This window comes from Pseudopipra pipra, chromosome 3, assembly GCF_036250125.1.
Source record: "Pseudopipra pipra isolate bDixPip1 chromosome 3, bDixPip1.hap1, whole genome shotgun sequence".
NCBI lineage: Eukaryota > Metazoa > Chordata > Aves > Passeriformes > Pipridae > Pseudopipra > Pseudopipra pipra.
The window spans coordinates 98,124,329-98,139,016 of NC_087551.1; the positions used below are offsets into that span (position 1 = coordinate 98,124,329).

At 40.8% G+C, this 14,688-nt stretch overlaps 1 long non-coding RNA gene across 2 annotated transcripts in view; it reads left to right on the forward strand.

The window, feature by feature from the left end:
* Positions 1-14,688, forward strand: part of LOC135412067 (uncharacterized) — a 107,774-nt gene that overhangs the window by 34,171 nt on the left and 58,915 nt on the right. For both annotated transcript variants that reach the window (XR_010429483.1, XR_010429484.1), the window contains exons 4-5: positions 6,649-6,798; positions 11,130-11,216. This is a non-coding gene — a long non-coding RNA (uncharacterized LOC135412067). The remainder of the gene's footprint in view (positions 1-6,648; positions 6,799-11,129; positions 11,217-14,688) is intronic.

Here is a 14,688-nt window from a genome sequence, read left to right on the forward strand (position 1 = left end):
TACAGGGCTGCAGAGAATCAACCTCTGTTTGGAGTTGTGTTAATGTGATGGGCTGATATTTAGAATGACTTATTGATTGTGAAAAGAAATTCCAAAAGCATAAGCAAGACATGTTTCTGCTCACACCCAGGTGACCTAGTGTAGCCTCCTTCAGGTAGTCAAATACCATTTCCTCACCCATCTGAAAGGCAGACTGATATTTGCTTATCCATGAGGGAAATAAAGATAAAATGTCTTGCACCCAAGGATCTTGAAAATAAAAGATACTAGTGTTTTTATCTGCTATTCTCTTGGAGTAGGCATGTCAGATACGTGCATTCAGGAAGCCCTTAATTTCCAGCAGCACCTCACAAAAATGAAAAACAACAGCCTGTGGATTTTGTCCATGGGCTTCATCTCATCTGCAGCTATCCTCAAGTCTCCACAGTGAGCATGTCCTCGCCCCACACAGGATAGGAATTGTTATAGCTCGCAGGCATATAACTATGACCCTCTAACTTGAGCAATTTACAGGCCATCAGCTTGGTTGGCCAAGCAGATGACTGTTACACTTAATCCACTAAGATGGAGAGCTGTTTCCCACAGCATGCGGGGGATATACCACTTTCTGCTCAAGTCTCCAAAATCTCAGCGGAATATGTTCCATTTGTTTAAAGAGGCAGAGAGCTTGTCCTCTGTCTATCAATAGTTCTTTCCTCCTGCTGGCTCCGTACAACTCAGGTGTCAGGTGGTGGGTTGACCTTGGCTGGATGCCAGGTGCCCACCAAGCCACTCTGTCCCCTTCCCAGGCAGACGGGGGAGAGAAAATAAGATGGAAAATGACTTGCAGGTTGAGATCAGGCAGTTTACTAAAGCAAAGGCAAAAGCTTGTGTGTACACAAGTGAAGAGAAAAAAAAAAGGTTTATTCTCTACTTCCCATCAACAAGTGATGTTCAGCTACTTCCTGGGAAGTGGGACTTCAGCACCTGTAGTGGTTGCTCCAGAAGGCAAAAATGAATTGCAAAAAGGAATGCCCCCTCTTCTTCCTCCTTCCCTTGGCTTTTATGTCTGAACTGATGTCATATGGTATGGAATATCCTCTTGGTTAGTTAGGTTCAGCTGGCCTACTTGCGTCGTCTCCCAGAATCTTGCCCACCCTTGATGGCAGGGGCGTAAAGTTGAGGGACAGTGCTGATCATGTGCTCAGCAGTAGCCAAAACACTGGTGTGTTATTGGCACCCTTCCAGCTAACAATGCAAAGCACAGCACCATGAGGGCTGCTATGGGAAAATGAACTCCATTGCAGACAGATCCAATACAGTAGATCATGCAGCACAGACCCATTTGTCTCAGAAGCAGCTTTGCTGTTTTCACTAAAAATATCCTCAAGAAAATTCACCCAAATATTAAAACAAAAATGATTCTGCCAGCAGTTTTTTTCAGTATAGCAAAATTATAAGCAACTGATCTCCTCACCTTCTTTTAAATGGTTGAAAGACTTTTATAATAATTACTCTTAGTTCCTTGTGTAATAAGAGCAGATTTTCTCTCTACACATATAACATGCTGTGGATCTTCCTACTCCTTCATATTAAAACATGTCTCATTCATTTTTTTTAAATCTCCTTTTTTTTCCCAATTCTTTTAAACTTTCTTTGGAGATCTAAACTGAAATTTCAATGGAAGCTATACCAAGATATTTTTTCAGCTTACCTACTACTAATCTTACTCTTAATTTAGTTGATGAGCTTCAGTACTTAATGAAAGGTGGATTGTTTAAACAATTGTACTTCTGAGACTTGGTGAATATTTCGCACCTGGCTTCCTGCTCTAATGCCTGCACACAAAGGGTTGGGTGAACTCGAAACCACTTGATACATCAGCGTTTAAACCCATGGTTAGGCTGCTAAAGAAAAGTGACTTTAGACTTACAAGAACTAAATTTTAGGCAACTAAGCTTGCAGAATAGAATGGGCCATAATATGTAGTTTATTCCTCAGAAAATGTCAGTATAAATAAGTAATGTTTGGAAAACATATAGCATGAGGATAAACAAAGGTCTGAGTTTAAAAAAAACCAGGAATTTGACAAAGGTTCAGACTTGAAGGAAAGCAGTCAACACTTTCCAGCAGCTGTTTAATTCTGTTTCATAAAATTGTAACTCAGATATTTGTGAAAACTGTATTAATCACAACAAATTTTTTTCCAGCAGTATATATATAAACATAATGAGAAATAAAATGAAATGAAACTAAATAAGATTATATTTTTCAGAGAACTCCAAAAAGTTTCTGTAAGATCCACCCCACTATATATTGATTATGTTTGTATTTTCATTATATGTATCATAGATATTTTGGTTGGCTAGATTAAATTTCTGAGCAATCTGCAAGGCAGTTAAAAGAGCTAATAAAATGACCACATAGAACAGAAACCAAAAATACTTCTCTTGTTTGAACTACACGTATGTTAAAAATGAAGGTACACTTCTTTTATGCATACTTCCAGTTATACAGAACAAACCCCCTGATGATTTCAGGAAGCAGCATATGGTCGGCTTGATTTCTTTTAATCTTATTTTGCAGCTCAAAAAAAGTTATCAAATGGTAACTACTATTTTTGCCTCCATCTTTTTATTTTTTAAAACATCCTGTATACAGATTAATTTTACTTGCTCTGTGTTTCATATGCTAACAGACAAAAAACTTCAAGAGCTCTAGGAAGTGAACTGATACAGAACAGAGTGTAGTCACAGATTTGTAAAAAGAAAGAAGCCAAATACTATTTGATACAATTAATTTCCAACTATTGTTTCTGAAAGTCTCTCCAGTGCTCTTTCAGCAACTGCACATTCAGGAAGCTATTACTCTTCAGCAGTCAGAGAATACCACTGCCACAAAGTTTTGCTCAGTGAGGGCAAGGCTGCTTTCTGCAATGATGTCAACAAACAAGTGCTGTTCTTCAAATTCTGACCTTTAAAAACCATATTATTAAAACTAATACATTATCTTACAGAGACTGTAGAGCAAGCAGGAAAGAGGCTTCTCTTTACTAGAAGAGATACCATAGCTCTGTACCCAAAGCTTCCAAACTTTGCAAAAGTGCCAATTTTTCATATTTAAAACTGTTTTACGCTAGCCTTGTTAGCCATGCCTGGGTAGGTGGATCTGCACTAAGGAGCAGGTTTTATCCCATTCCCAGATGAGCTGAGTAGCACAGCTGGTTGAAGACAGTTAATTGCTCTTCATGATGATTAGAATGTTGTTAGGGTTTTCTCAGAGGGAGAGAAAAGAACATGCATGTGGTTTGAAAGGTCATGGTGGAAACAAGATATAGCAAGCACAAGATAGTGTTATATTGACAAGTGTTTATCATAAGAAAACACACTCAGCGTTAAAACCTGCTAGCTCTTCCAGTTGATTACAATGTAATATAGTTTCATAAAATAACACTATGATTATGTGTCCCTTTGTAAAATCACATTTTTTCTCTTCTGAAGAAGTTTGCCATTTTTATGGTTTAAAAGCAATGCAAATATGCTAGAAACATCTTAAAAAAACCAAATAGTTTGCTACCTTCATTAATTTGCTTCTGGAAGTGAATGTATTATATTCTATTAAATATTTTGTCTGTATACATAGAAACCACATACATGTTATATTAATTACCATTTTATCATACACAGTCATTAGTAAGTCTCATACTACTGATTTGGCCATGGATTATCCTTTACAGAAAGGACACATTTGAACTGCCTCAACTAACATTGAGAGCTGGGCTGCATTCAATGCCCTCTTCAATATCCAGGCACAGTGGTCCATCCAGTTCTAGAACTGGAAAACAGCACTCATGATCTAACGGATCTGCGCGGATCAGTGGACTTCAAATCCAGAACACATGCATACAAATGATTAATGGAATTGGGAAGAAAGATATTGATATGATTATCCCATATACAGTAAAAGGGTAATCTCTGTAAATAGGCAGAGGCTCTTTATTCCATTTGACCATCCTACACATTAAGAAAAGCTGGTCATTCTATTCTTTCCAGATGTTTATGGTGGATCATATCTGCTTTTTCTCCAGGATACCATGGAATCCAGCAAAATAACATGCACTGTTTTGTTCTTTTACCCTGGATGGCCAATAAATTCCAGTGAATATGAAAAGGAAATTCAAGGTCATCCTTTGAAGGATGCTTGCTCAATCATGCCTGTTTTAATTGCTCTTGATTCTCTTTGTCTCCAGATACAAGTACTTACTGAGCTGAGCAGTTTTATCTACTTTGTCCTGAAGGTTTCCCTTAGGCTGACCAGGTTTTCTTACTCAGCACTAACATTTCTAATTTCTGCTATTCCTGTGTCCCTGGAAGGTTTGAAGAATCTTGAAATAATTTTGAAGAATCCGTACACTATAATATGAGCCAAAAGAGACACGAGACACCTTTGTATACACTAGCCTCCTTGTCCTGTCTTCTGACTCAGCCTCAGATTAGGCAGATACAATGTGGGGTTTTTTTAGCCAATGTTTCAGAAAATCAGAATTTAACCTAGTTTGTGGCAGATTTGTCTTCCACACCTTTTCTCCACACTGTTAAACTGAACTCATACAACCCGGCCTTCAAGTCGCAAGTCTTTTTCCTTGTAGCTGTATGTTGAAGAAATTACGCTATTAGTTCTAAAAGCACTGAGTTCAACAGGTCAAATTCATCTCGAGGGTGACTTTGACTTCAGTGAGAATGCCGCAGGGAGGCATTGGCTCAGCATGTCTCCCATGTTTACTAATCACAGGAGCAGCAGCAGTCCTCTCCACTTGAGCAGTGCTGCCCAGAACTTTCATTACAAAATAACAAAGCACAGCTAACTCAACTTTGAATTTAGTTATGACTTCATTAAAATTTTGCAAAGTTTCTGACCGAGCATGAATTTCTATAGTGGATGCTTTATGGATTCAGCTGAGTTTAAGTGTGCATTTTAATCCTAGACTCACAGGGAAATACAAAGAAATGCAAATGGCAAACAAACTTCGATATAAATGCCAAGAAGACAAATGCTTGAAATTTTTCAGTTCTAGTGCTGCTAACATTGACCTCATAATAGTGATTGTTAACCAGATTCTGCTTTCCTTCCTCACTGGATGGGGAAGGTAAGGTTGGTTATCTAAACGAAAATGCCTAGGTTAGGAATGTAGGTTCCTATATAATTAAAAGTAAACCATTTTGGTGAATACTTAGTGCCCTTAAGTTAGGAATCGATTCCCGTCATGTTGACCCAAATCACGAGTGTCCCTAGAGGCACCTCCTCTCTGTCCAGTATCTGCATTTTCAGATATTGTGGAGTGCACTGGACTTGCAGTCTACAAAACATTGTGCAGCCTTGGTCCCCACATATATCCTGTTCACGTCCAGATTTGGAGACAGACCTGCATACAGACTCTGCTTGTCCACCTGCATTTCTTTGGGATGTGTGGGAAGCCACAAAGGCAGGAGTTCTGTGCCTATATCAGGACTCCTTGCCTCAAGTAGTTTAGGACCTGAGATCAGGTCTATAATGCACACTGCAGTATTATGGCTTGCAATGAAGAAAGAACTACCTCAGTCTCCAGGAAGTAAAGGGCATCAAGGCTTGTAATGTTATGTTGTGTGGATGCTCCATATATACTTGTTGTTCACAGTACTACTCAAGGAGCATGAGGATGATGGGAAACAGCACTTGACATGTCAGCAGAGCCAGGGCACTCTGTACATTACACCACAAGGACTCTGCCTTGCCTCTGAAAGATTTTTAGATTATCTGAGAGGCTATTTTAATCCACAAAAGTGATTTCATCAGTTGACTGGTTTTTAGTAAACCAGCATAGAACATACTTTATAAATACATACTACATGTGTACATATGTATTTACACACATATGTACATGTGTGTGCATATATAGTAACAGTGTCTCAAAAAACTCCTTCTCAGATGAAATATACCAAAAAATATTTTACATTTTATCGGATCTCTTTAGTCCTTCTGAGGCTCTATCTGAAGAGATTTTAACTTTACCCGAGATTCCCTGACTTTTTAAAGAAGTTTAATAATGTGCAGGAACAAATCTTCCTACTAACGCAGGACCACATGCACAAATTTTCTAACCCTCTACTCCTGGTTGAAACTAATAAGCAACCTCAACATGGTATCAAGGACATCTCACAAACATAACAGACACATATTGCTTGAAATCGTTGTAATAGTCTGGAGCCATCCTGTATCTTTAGGATGGTCCCTCGTTTCAGCATCAGCTTACTGCTCTCCAGGGATTCTGCATCCATCGTTTCCTTTTTTGTTGGGGTCTGTGTATGTATGTATGTGGTTCCCTTGGGAAGGAATCAATAGAAGGTTGCAGACAATGCTTGCTACAGGGAAGAGTGTCCTATGGGACTTCCTCAGCACAGCACTTACTCTTCTGTTTTAAAGGAATAGGCATGGAGTAGGTTTCAGTTGGTTTAGTGCACATTTCATCATGTTTGTATCTCCCATGATCTTATTCTCTAGAGACAAAAGCAAAGCTAACTTAGACCCAAAAACTGTGTCTTGTGAGCTCTCTTTTCTCCACCCTAAAACCAAACCAGATGCCTCAAGAGATCTGTATCAGTGAAGTTTACATGCTGTGCATCCCCTTGGCAGGTACATGTGACTCCGGAGGGGACTGAATCAACCAAAAGAGAAATGGCCTAAATGCTTGCTTTAACGAAAATACAGAGTTAACCACAACAGCAGAGTATTTGAGAGCACTTTAATGGTTGCCTAGCAAAAGCCTGTACAACTTGAGAAAAGGTATGTAATTAATAGTGCCTGTATCATATTTTACTTTTAGGAGGCCTATTCCAACATGCCACTGGTGTAAAAATCAAGCAGGTATTTGACAGGGAATACTCATTCAAAAATGGAAATTATAGTAAACAGCCAGAAGTTTAATTTCTCACTTTTGGTGTTACGAGGAGGACAGCAGGTGTTAAAAATTACTGTTTAGTTCAAGAGCCCCCAGTGGGGTCAGGGGATGTCATAGAATCATAGAATCAACCAAGTTGGAAAAGACCTCCAAAATCATCAAGTCCAACCCTTGATCCACTACCACTGTGGTTACTAGACCATGGCACTAAGTGCCACATCCAGTCTCATCTTAAAAAGCTCCAGGGACAGTCAATCCACCACCTCCCTGGGCAGCCCATTCCAATGTCTGATTACTCTCTCCATAAAAAATTTCTTCCTAATATCCAACCTAAACCTCCCCTGGCACAGCTTAACACGATGCCCTCTTGTCTTACTGCTGGTTGCCTGGGAGAAGAGACCGACGCCCACCTGGCTACAACTTCCTTTCAGATAGTCATAGAGAGTGATGAGGTCTCCCCTGAGCCTCCTCTTCTCCAGGCTAAACAACTCCAGCTCCCTCAGCCTCTCCTCATAGAACTTGTGCTTGAGTCCCTTCACCAGCCTCACTGCTCTTCTCTGGACCTGCTCCAGCACCTCAATATCCTTCCTGAACTGAGGGGCCCAGAACTGAACACAGTACTCCAGGTGTGGCCTCACCAACGCAGAGTACAGGGGAAGAATCACTTCCCTGGTCCTGCTGGCCACACTGTTCCTGATACAGGCCAGGATGCCATTGACCCTCTTGGCCACCTGGGCACACTGCTGGCTCATGTTCAGCTTCCTGTCAATCCAAACTCCCAGATTCTTTCTGCCTGGCTGTTCTCTAGCCACTTTGTCTCCAGCCTGTAGCACTGCATGGAGTTGTGACCAAAGTGGAGGACCCGGCACTTGGCCTTGTTGAACCTCATCCCATTGGAATCAGACCATCTCTCCAGCTTGTCCAGGTCTCTCTGAAGAGCCCTCCTGCCTTCCAGCAGATCAACACGCCCTCCCAATTTGGTGTCACCTGCAAATTTGCTAATGGTACATTCAATGCCCTCATCCAGATCATCAGTAAAGATATGAAATAGAACTGGGCCCAACACTGATCCCTGGGGGACACCACTAGTGACCAGCCACCAACTGATGCAGCCCCGTTCACCACCACTCTCTGGGCCCAGCCCTCCAACCAGTTCCTAACCCAGCAGAGAGTGCCCAGGTCCAAGCCATGGGCTGCAAACCTTTTCTGGAGTGTGCTGTGGGAGACGGTGTCAAAGGCCTTGCTGAAGTCCGGATAGACCACATCCACAGCCTTCCCCTCATCCACCAGGCGGATCACCTGATCATAAAAGGAGATCACGTTGGTCAGACAGGACCTGCCTTTCCTAAACCTGTGCTGGCTGGGTCTGATCCCTTGTCCATCCTGTGGGTGCTGTGTGATTGTACTTAGGATGATGTGCTCCATAAGCTTGCCAGGCACTGGGAGCTCTCCAGTGAGCCAGGACTGTTGGTAAATGATAGAGAGCAGCCTGGCGAGCTCTTCGGCCAGGTCCCTCATCACCCTAGGATGGATCCCATCTGGTCCCATAGACTCATGGGGATCCAAGTGGCTCTTTTGTCTCTCTAATATTCTTTCTACATGACCTAACTATATTCCGAAACTCTTCATGAGTAGCCAGCCCTTTTTCCCATAGTTGGTAAGCTCTCTTTTTTCCCCTAATTTCCTTTAAAATCTCCCTGTTTAGCCAGGCTGGCCGTCTTCCCCACTGGCTCACCTTTTGGCACACTGGGACAGCCTGCTCCTGTGCATTCAAGACTTGCTTCTTGAAGCATGTCCATTCCTCCTAGACCCCTCTGTTTTCAAGGGCTGTTTCCCAAGGGCTGTTTCACCCTGTGAACCAGTCTTCTGAGTAGGCCAAAATCTGCCCTGTGGAAGTCCAGGATAGAAGTTTTATTGATGATCCTCTTTGCACCCCTGAGTATTGAAAACTCTATTATTTCATGGTCACTGTGCCCCAGACGGCCTCCAACCACCGGATCTCCCACCAGCCCCTCTCTGTTTGTGAACAGAACATCTAGCGGGGCCCCACCACTGGTAGGCTCGTTTACCAGCTGGACTAGGAAATTATCCTTTATACATTCTAGGAATCTCCTAGACTGCCTCTTCTCTGCTGTGTTGAGTTTCCAGCAGACATCCAGCAGGTTAAAGAAACTCACAAGAACAAGACCTGGCGATTTTGAGAGATCCACCAGCTGCTTCTAGAATAATGTCACTGGCCATTGATTGTGTGTGGAAGATCCTCAGACACTGTGACAATTGCACACAGGTACATAACTCATGTACTTGCTAAAGATATCAAGCAAATTGTTGCTGTTGCATATGCAGCCAGCACGAGGGCACATTTAAAATAGGGATACATTTAATTTCTACTGCATGTATTCATTCAGCAAAACTGTTGTGATGACAGCAAGGTGTTAGGATGTTCTTTTGCAATGATCAAGAATCCCTCTTTTGCCACCTCTTTGTGGTGAAATATCTCAGGTTGCACTGGCTGTGCTAACATAACAGTGTCTCATGGCTATGCTGATGGCTCAGTCATTTGAAATCCCTTGTATACGCAGAATTTTTTATAATATAAAAAACCTAAAATGGTCATTTTTATGCAGGAACATGATAGAGGCTGTACAATTTCATTCAACAGAACCACCTGATAAGTTCACAGGAGATTCCCAAACTGTCTTTTCAGAGCAGCCTTCCGCAGTCCCATCACTCTTCTACCCTGCTGGCACCAACCCCTGCCTGGGATCCTACCTCATACCTCCCCCTTGGGTGCTCTCCCAGCTCAATCCCAAAGACAACAAAGTTCAGCCAGGTATCCTGGGTACCCAATAGGCATTTATCAAAGAATCATACAATCAAAGAATAATTTAGGTTGGAAAAGACCTCTAAGATCATTGAGTACAACCATCAATCAGTACGACCGTGTTCACCACTAAACCATGTCTCCAAGTGCCACATCCACACACCTTTTGAATACTTCCAGGTGATTCCCTGGGCAGCCTCTTCCAATATCTGACCACATATAGTAGATTGACTCTGATTCTGTTTACACCAACTACAGCTTTGCAGAATTATTTTGACTTGCAAATGTTGTATGTATGCTACAAAGGACTTGATATAATTTTGAGTTTACTGCATTTTTTTCACTGAAAAAAATGAAATCGTAGCATTACACTAGTGATGAGTTTAGAAGGCATTGGCTGGTTTTCCCTCTCACATGCTACAGTATTAAAATATAATAATGTAGATGGCCCACCCTGTGGTTTCTGTAGACTGAGACCACTGAGCTCCTCATGTTCCTACTTCATGCCAGAAAATCGAGAAGCTACTAGGACTCAGAGGCAGTCCTGTACTCCTACCTCAGAAAAATGTAATTTCCCAGGGAGCCAAGAATAATGCATGAGCCACAGTTCTTACACCAAGTTTAGTAGTATAAATACATAATAGTGCAAAAGAAAATCTTGGATTTTCTCTCAGCCAGACTGTAAGAATAAGAACCTCATAAATGTTTATTTGTATCCAAACAAAGCCACCATTCAAAGCTGATATTTTAAACCAATTTCCAGAACCTCTGGTTTATAGCTAATTTTCGACTCTTTCATTAATTTTTCTCCTTTTGAGTACAACACTTTGATTCAAGTATTCCTTGACTCAGTAAAATTCTGATGTATATGGTATAATTATTGGTATAGTTGTCAGAGTATATCTCCATAGTTCATGGCCAACAACAGTGATGATATAAATCAGTGACAAAGAACAGTATATGTAGTAGCAACAGGAACTCCAAAAACACAAAAACTTTAAATCATGAGCTGAATAGCCAAAACTCAGAGCATACTGACAACTGGAAGTTCCATGTACAAATTCAACTCAACTGTGAATTTGAAATGCAATGTAAATACAAGTCTTTGGTTAAAATGCTTAACATTTACCAAGTTAGAGAAAAGACCACAGGGGAGTAATTAAGAGTGTTTTTAACTAGATATTTTTCACTTGTTATGCTGTATCTATAACTGTTAGTTTCAGTGAAAATTAACTAGTTGAAAAAATGAAATATTTGAATAGCTGTGATATCCATGAAAAAGAAGAGATGGTTCTGTTTCAGCCAGAATTGTGAGCAGACAGCAATCAAAACTTCTCAGTTTCAATTGCATCTTTATACAGCTTTGGAAATTTCATCTCAAAACACATATAGGGTAAAGGCCTTAAAAAGCCTGTCTGAAGGAGGTGATGAAACAGAGGAGAGACATGGACGATGGAACAGTAGAAAGAGATGCAACAGGTGAGACACAACGCTAATCCTCTCTTAGATTCTGAAAGTCACAGGTCTTCCTAAAGTAGAACTTCAGTCTAAATTATTTAAACAAACTTGCTGGTGAAGTTTTGCTGGATTTATATGGATGAGCAAAAATAGTCCATATGTGCTTATGCCCAGTTTAAGTGAGAAATGGAGAAGTGAACCATATGTCTGAGCACATTCAGAATTGCACAAAGATCCTCAGCAACACAACTGTCACAGTTGTCTCCAGCATCCTGGTGAGCAGTTACATTTTACTGCATCTTACCTTGCACCTAAATAATGTAGGTCAGGTTCTCCAGTGTTTAAAAAAATTACCAGAAAATGACTGAGTGGTGTTTTATCACATTTTATTTCCTCTCTATTTAGAGAGATTGTCATTACAGAAATGAAAATAGCAATATAAACCTTCAATAAAAATAAACATAAAAATCAAAATGAAAAATATCAGTGGAAGGAATGGAAAGCCTTGATAATTGCACCATGAACTTTCTCTACATGAAACCCTTTCCTGCCCAAACTTTGTAAAAACAGCCTTGTGGTAATACAAGAGTGGTATGTATTTATCATATCCTACAGAATCGGAAGGTAAAAGAGATCTATTTGTTTCAATTAAACACTCTAAATTGTACCAGGGTGCAGTAGTACACAATTGTATGTATACACCTGACACACAGGCAGATCAGTATTACCATTTGTTAAAAAACTGTTTATTGTCAGAGATGACGGAATTTCTTATAGCAAGAAAATATAATGCTCCTCTATGGCTGTGTAATTACTTTGTGACGTTCAAGAACTATACAGAATATAAAGCAACAACAGAAGAGATCTAGATAATTTAAAGAATTTCTTTATTTAGAAAGTACAAGGGCTTTTAACTACCTTTAAGCTAAAGGTGTCTTTTAAACAAGTACATGCAGAATGAATTCAGTTTATAGTAGTTACAGTTTCCTCCGGCACCCCAGGAACAGTCAGATAAGGCAGTGTGTCCAAAAGCAACATTTATGGTAAGGAATATGGCCAGTGAGGGTGGCTGTGCTGTAAAGCCCACGCAGTCAAACATGGTCAAGGCATCTACTCACCAGCAAGGGAGGGCGCAACAACCCCCCAGGTTGTTTTCCACTCTGTGCTGCAAAACATGGTGAGCTTAAATGGAAGTGAATTCAGCACATTTTATCCCCTAGCGTGTACAGTAGGTTTTGACCAAGCTTCGAACAGACTGTTGCATTATCTGAAGTCCATGGACTGATTGACATGCTTTGCCTGAAGGCTGTGAATATGGCAGAACGAAAGAGCCATTACTCCTACTCTTGTTGGTGGGCTTATTGCCAAGACTGAAAGCCCCACTCTGTTTTTTGCTCCAGGTTTCTGAGTTCCTGTGACTTCTTGCTTTTTTGCAGTAAAATAGTCACAGTGAAGGCATGGAGGAAAGCCCTCATCTCTCTGCCTGTGCTGCAGGCTGCTGTGGTTAGGGCAGGGATGTGGGTTTCAGACATTTCAGCTCAATGGCATTGGGCTCCAAAGGAGTTTTCCACCTCCTGGGCAGATGTTCCAGCCACTGAACTGTAATATGAGAAACAGGGATTGTGTTCTTCTCTTATCTAAAAATAAAGCTTACTGAGGGCACTCTGAATTGCTCCTCAAAGGCAAAGTTCCTGCAAAAATAGCACAGTATAGCTGATTTGAGGTGCACAATGAGGACGTATGCCTACCTACAGGCAGCCTAACATGAGCACTGCAAAAGGTGTCATAGTGTCTATCCTGAAGTATTGTAAATCCTTTGCTGGATACAGGGGTCTGCCTACAGTCACACTTGACAAGCTAGTCAGAGTGATGTGGCTCAGGTAGGAGCGTTAATTTGGTTAACACGAATGGCTAATCAAGGCAGCGCATTCCCCATTCTTGCCCCCCAGCCCCATTGCAGTTTGTGTTTTATATTCAGTGCAGTAGACCATGAAGTAGAACAAAAATCTCCTCATGCCAGTTGTGTAGGCCACCTTCTTAGTCCAATAAAACTCCATTATTGTTAATGTAGGCTTTCACATTAATGATTGGGCCTGCAGGGTTTATGCTAGTGCTACAAACTACAGCATTTTGATGAAGATTTGCTTGATGCTTCTACAACTGTAGTGTATATTCTGCTAACGCACATTTCCACATGGAGCCATTAAAAATATATATATGTCCCACACAGAGAGTGGGTCAGTAAACAAGTTTCAAAGGCTTGTTTCTTCTTCTAAGGCCAGGTCTGCGAGTGACCTTCTTGCACTTCAGTTCCATGGAGATCACATGCTGCAGCTCCCGCTTTAGATCAAACCTGAAGAAGAGGGGAGTTAAGTTTACCTGCTCTATGAATAGAAAGTACTTCTATTCACTGTAATTACTCTTGGTCAGAAAACATCCCTTGCACTTTTCCATTTTTACTTGTCTTTTCTTACCACATAAAGGGTTCATTTTCCCTCTCCAGTAGCCTGTGTTGCTGAAAAAAAGTGTATTTGCTACAGGGCATTAGGAAACATATTCCCAGGTTGCTAAGAATTCATTTTTGTTTGCTTGGAATAAAAGCACGAGAACAAATACAGCTAGATTAAAATGAAAAGCATTGCTACAAAGCAGAAAGCACACATAGTGGTTTTTCTTAAGTAGAAGATATACCTTCAGCAGGAGGCCTGATGGGATTGCTTTAGGCGATAGCCTCAACGAGTTTCACTCCTTGGAACTTTTATCTTAATAGGGCTGCAGTCCTCATATGTAATACTTACACAGTGAAGCTTGGCTTCCAGTGCTTCTAACTTTTCGTAGAAAGGAACAAGATTTAAAATCATACCTGATAAAGTCACAGTATGATGGGTTTCCTTCAGAAATCATCTTTTTAAGGAAAATATAAAAACCTGTAAAATCTATCAGATGACCATTGTATCAGATAACATTATTTGGATTGTTCTAGTCACTGACTTTTCGCAAAACTGGGATACTCTAATATCATTCAGTTCCAGAATCCACAAGATAAATACCTGCTGCTGCTTCTATGCAGCTGACCTGGGGACTGCAGGAGTCAGAAAGAAAGTGGCTGGGTCTACAAACTGTGGGAAATATTCAACTTCGTGAGGTGATTCTGTTTCAGGCAAGGGGTTTCAGGGATTAGACAAAAAAAAAGAAATAGAATGGCATGGACTAAGAGAGACTCTAACAAGCATCTTCAGCCTAATGACATGTCATGTGGAGGAGACTCCTCATCTCCTTCACTCTCTAGATCTTAGCCAGTGCCATGTGAGCCTCCCCACTTCAGCCCTTATGGTATAACCATGTCCATGTGCATGGAGGCTTTTTGTCTGCCTGCAAGATGAGATAATTTTAAAATTTAACAGAAGAGCTACTATTCCAGAAAATAACTTCCATTCTCAGTAGCTGTGTCATACTCTTTCTTTTGTTTACTACAGATATATAACAACATAAA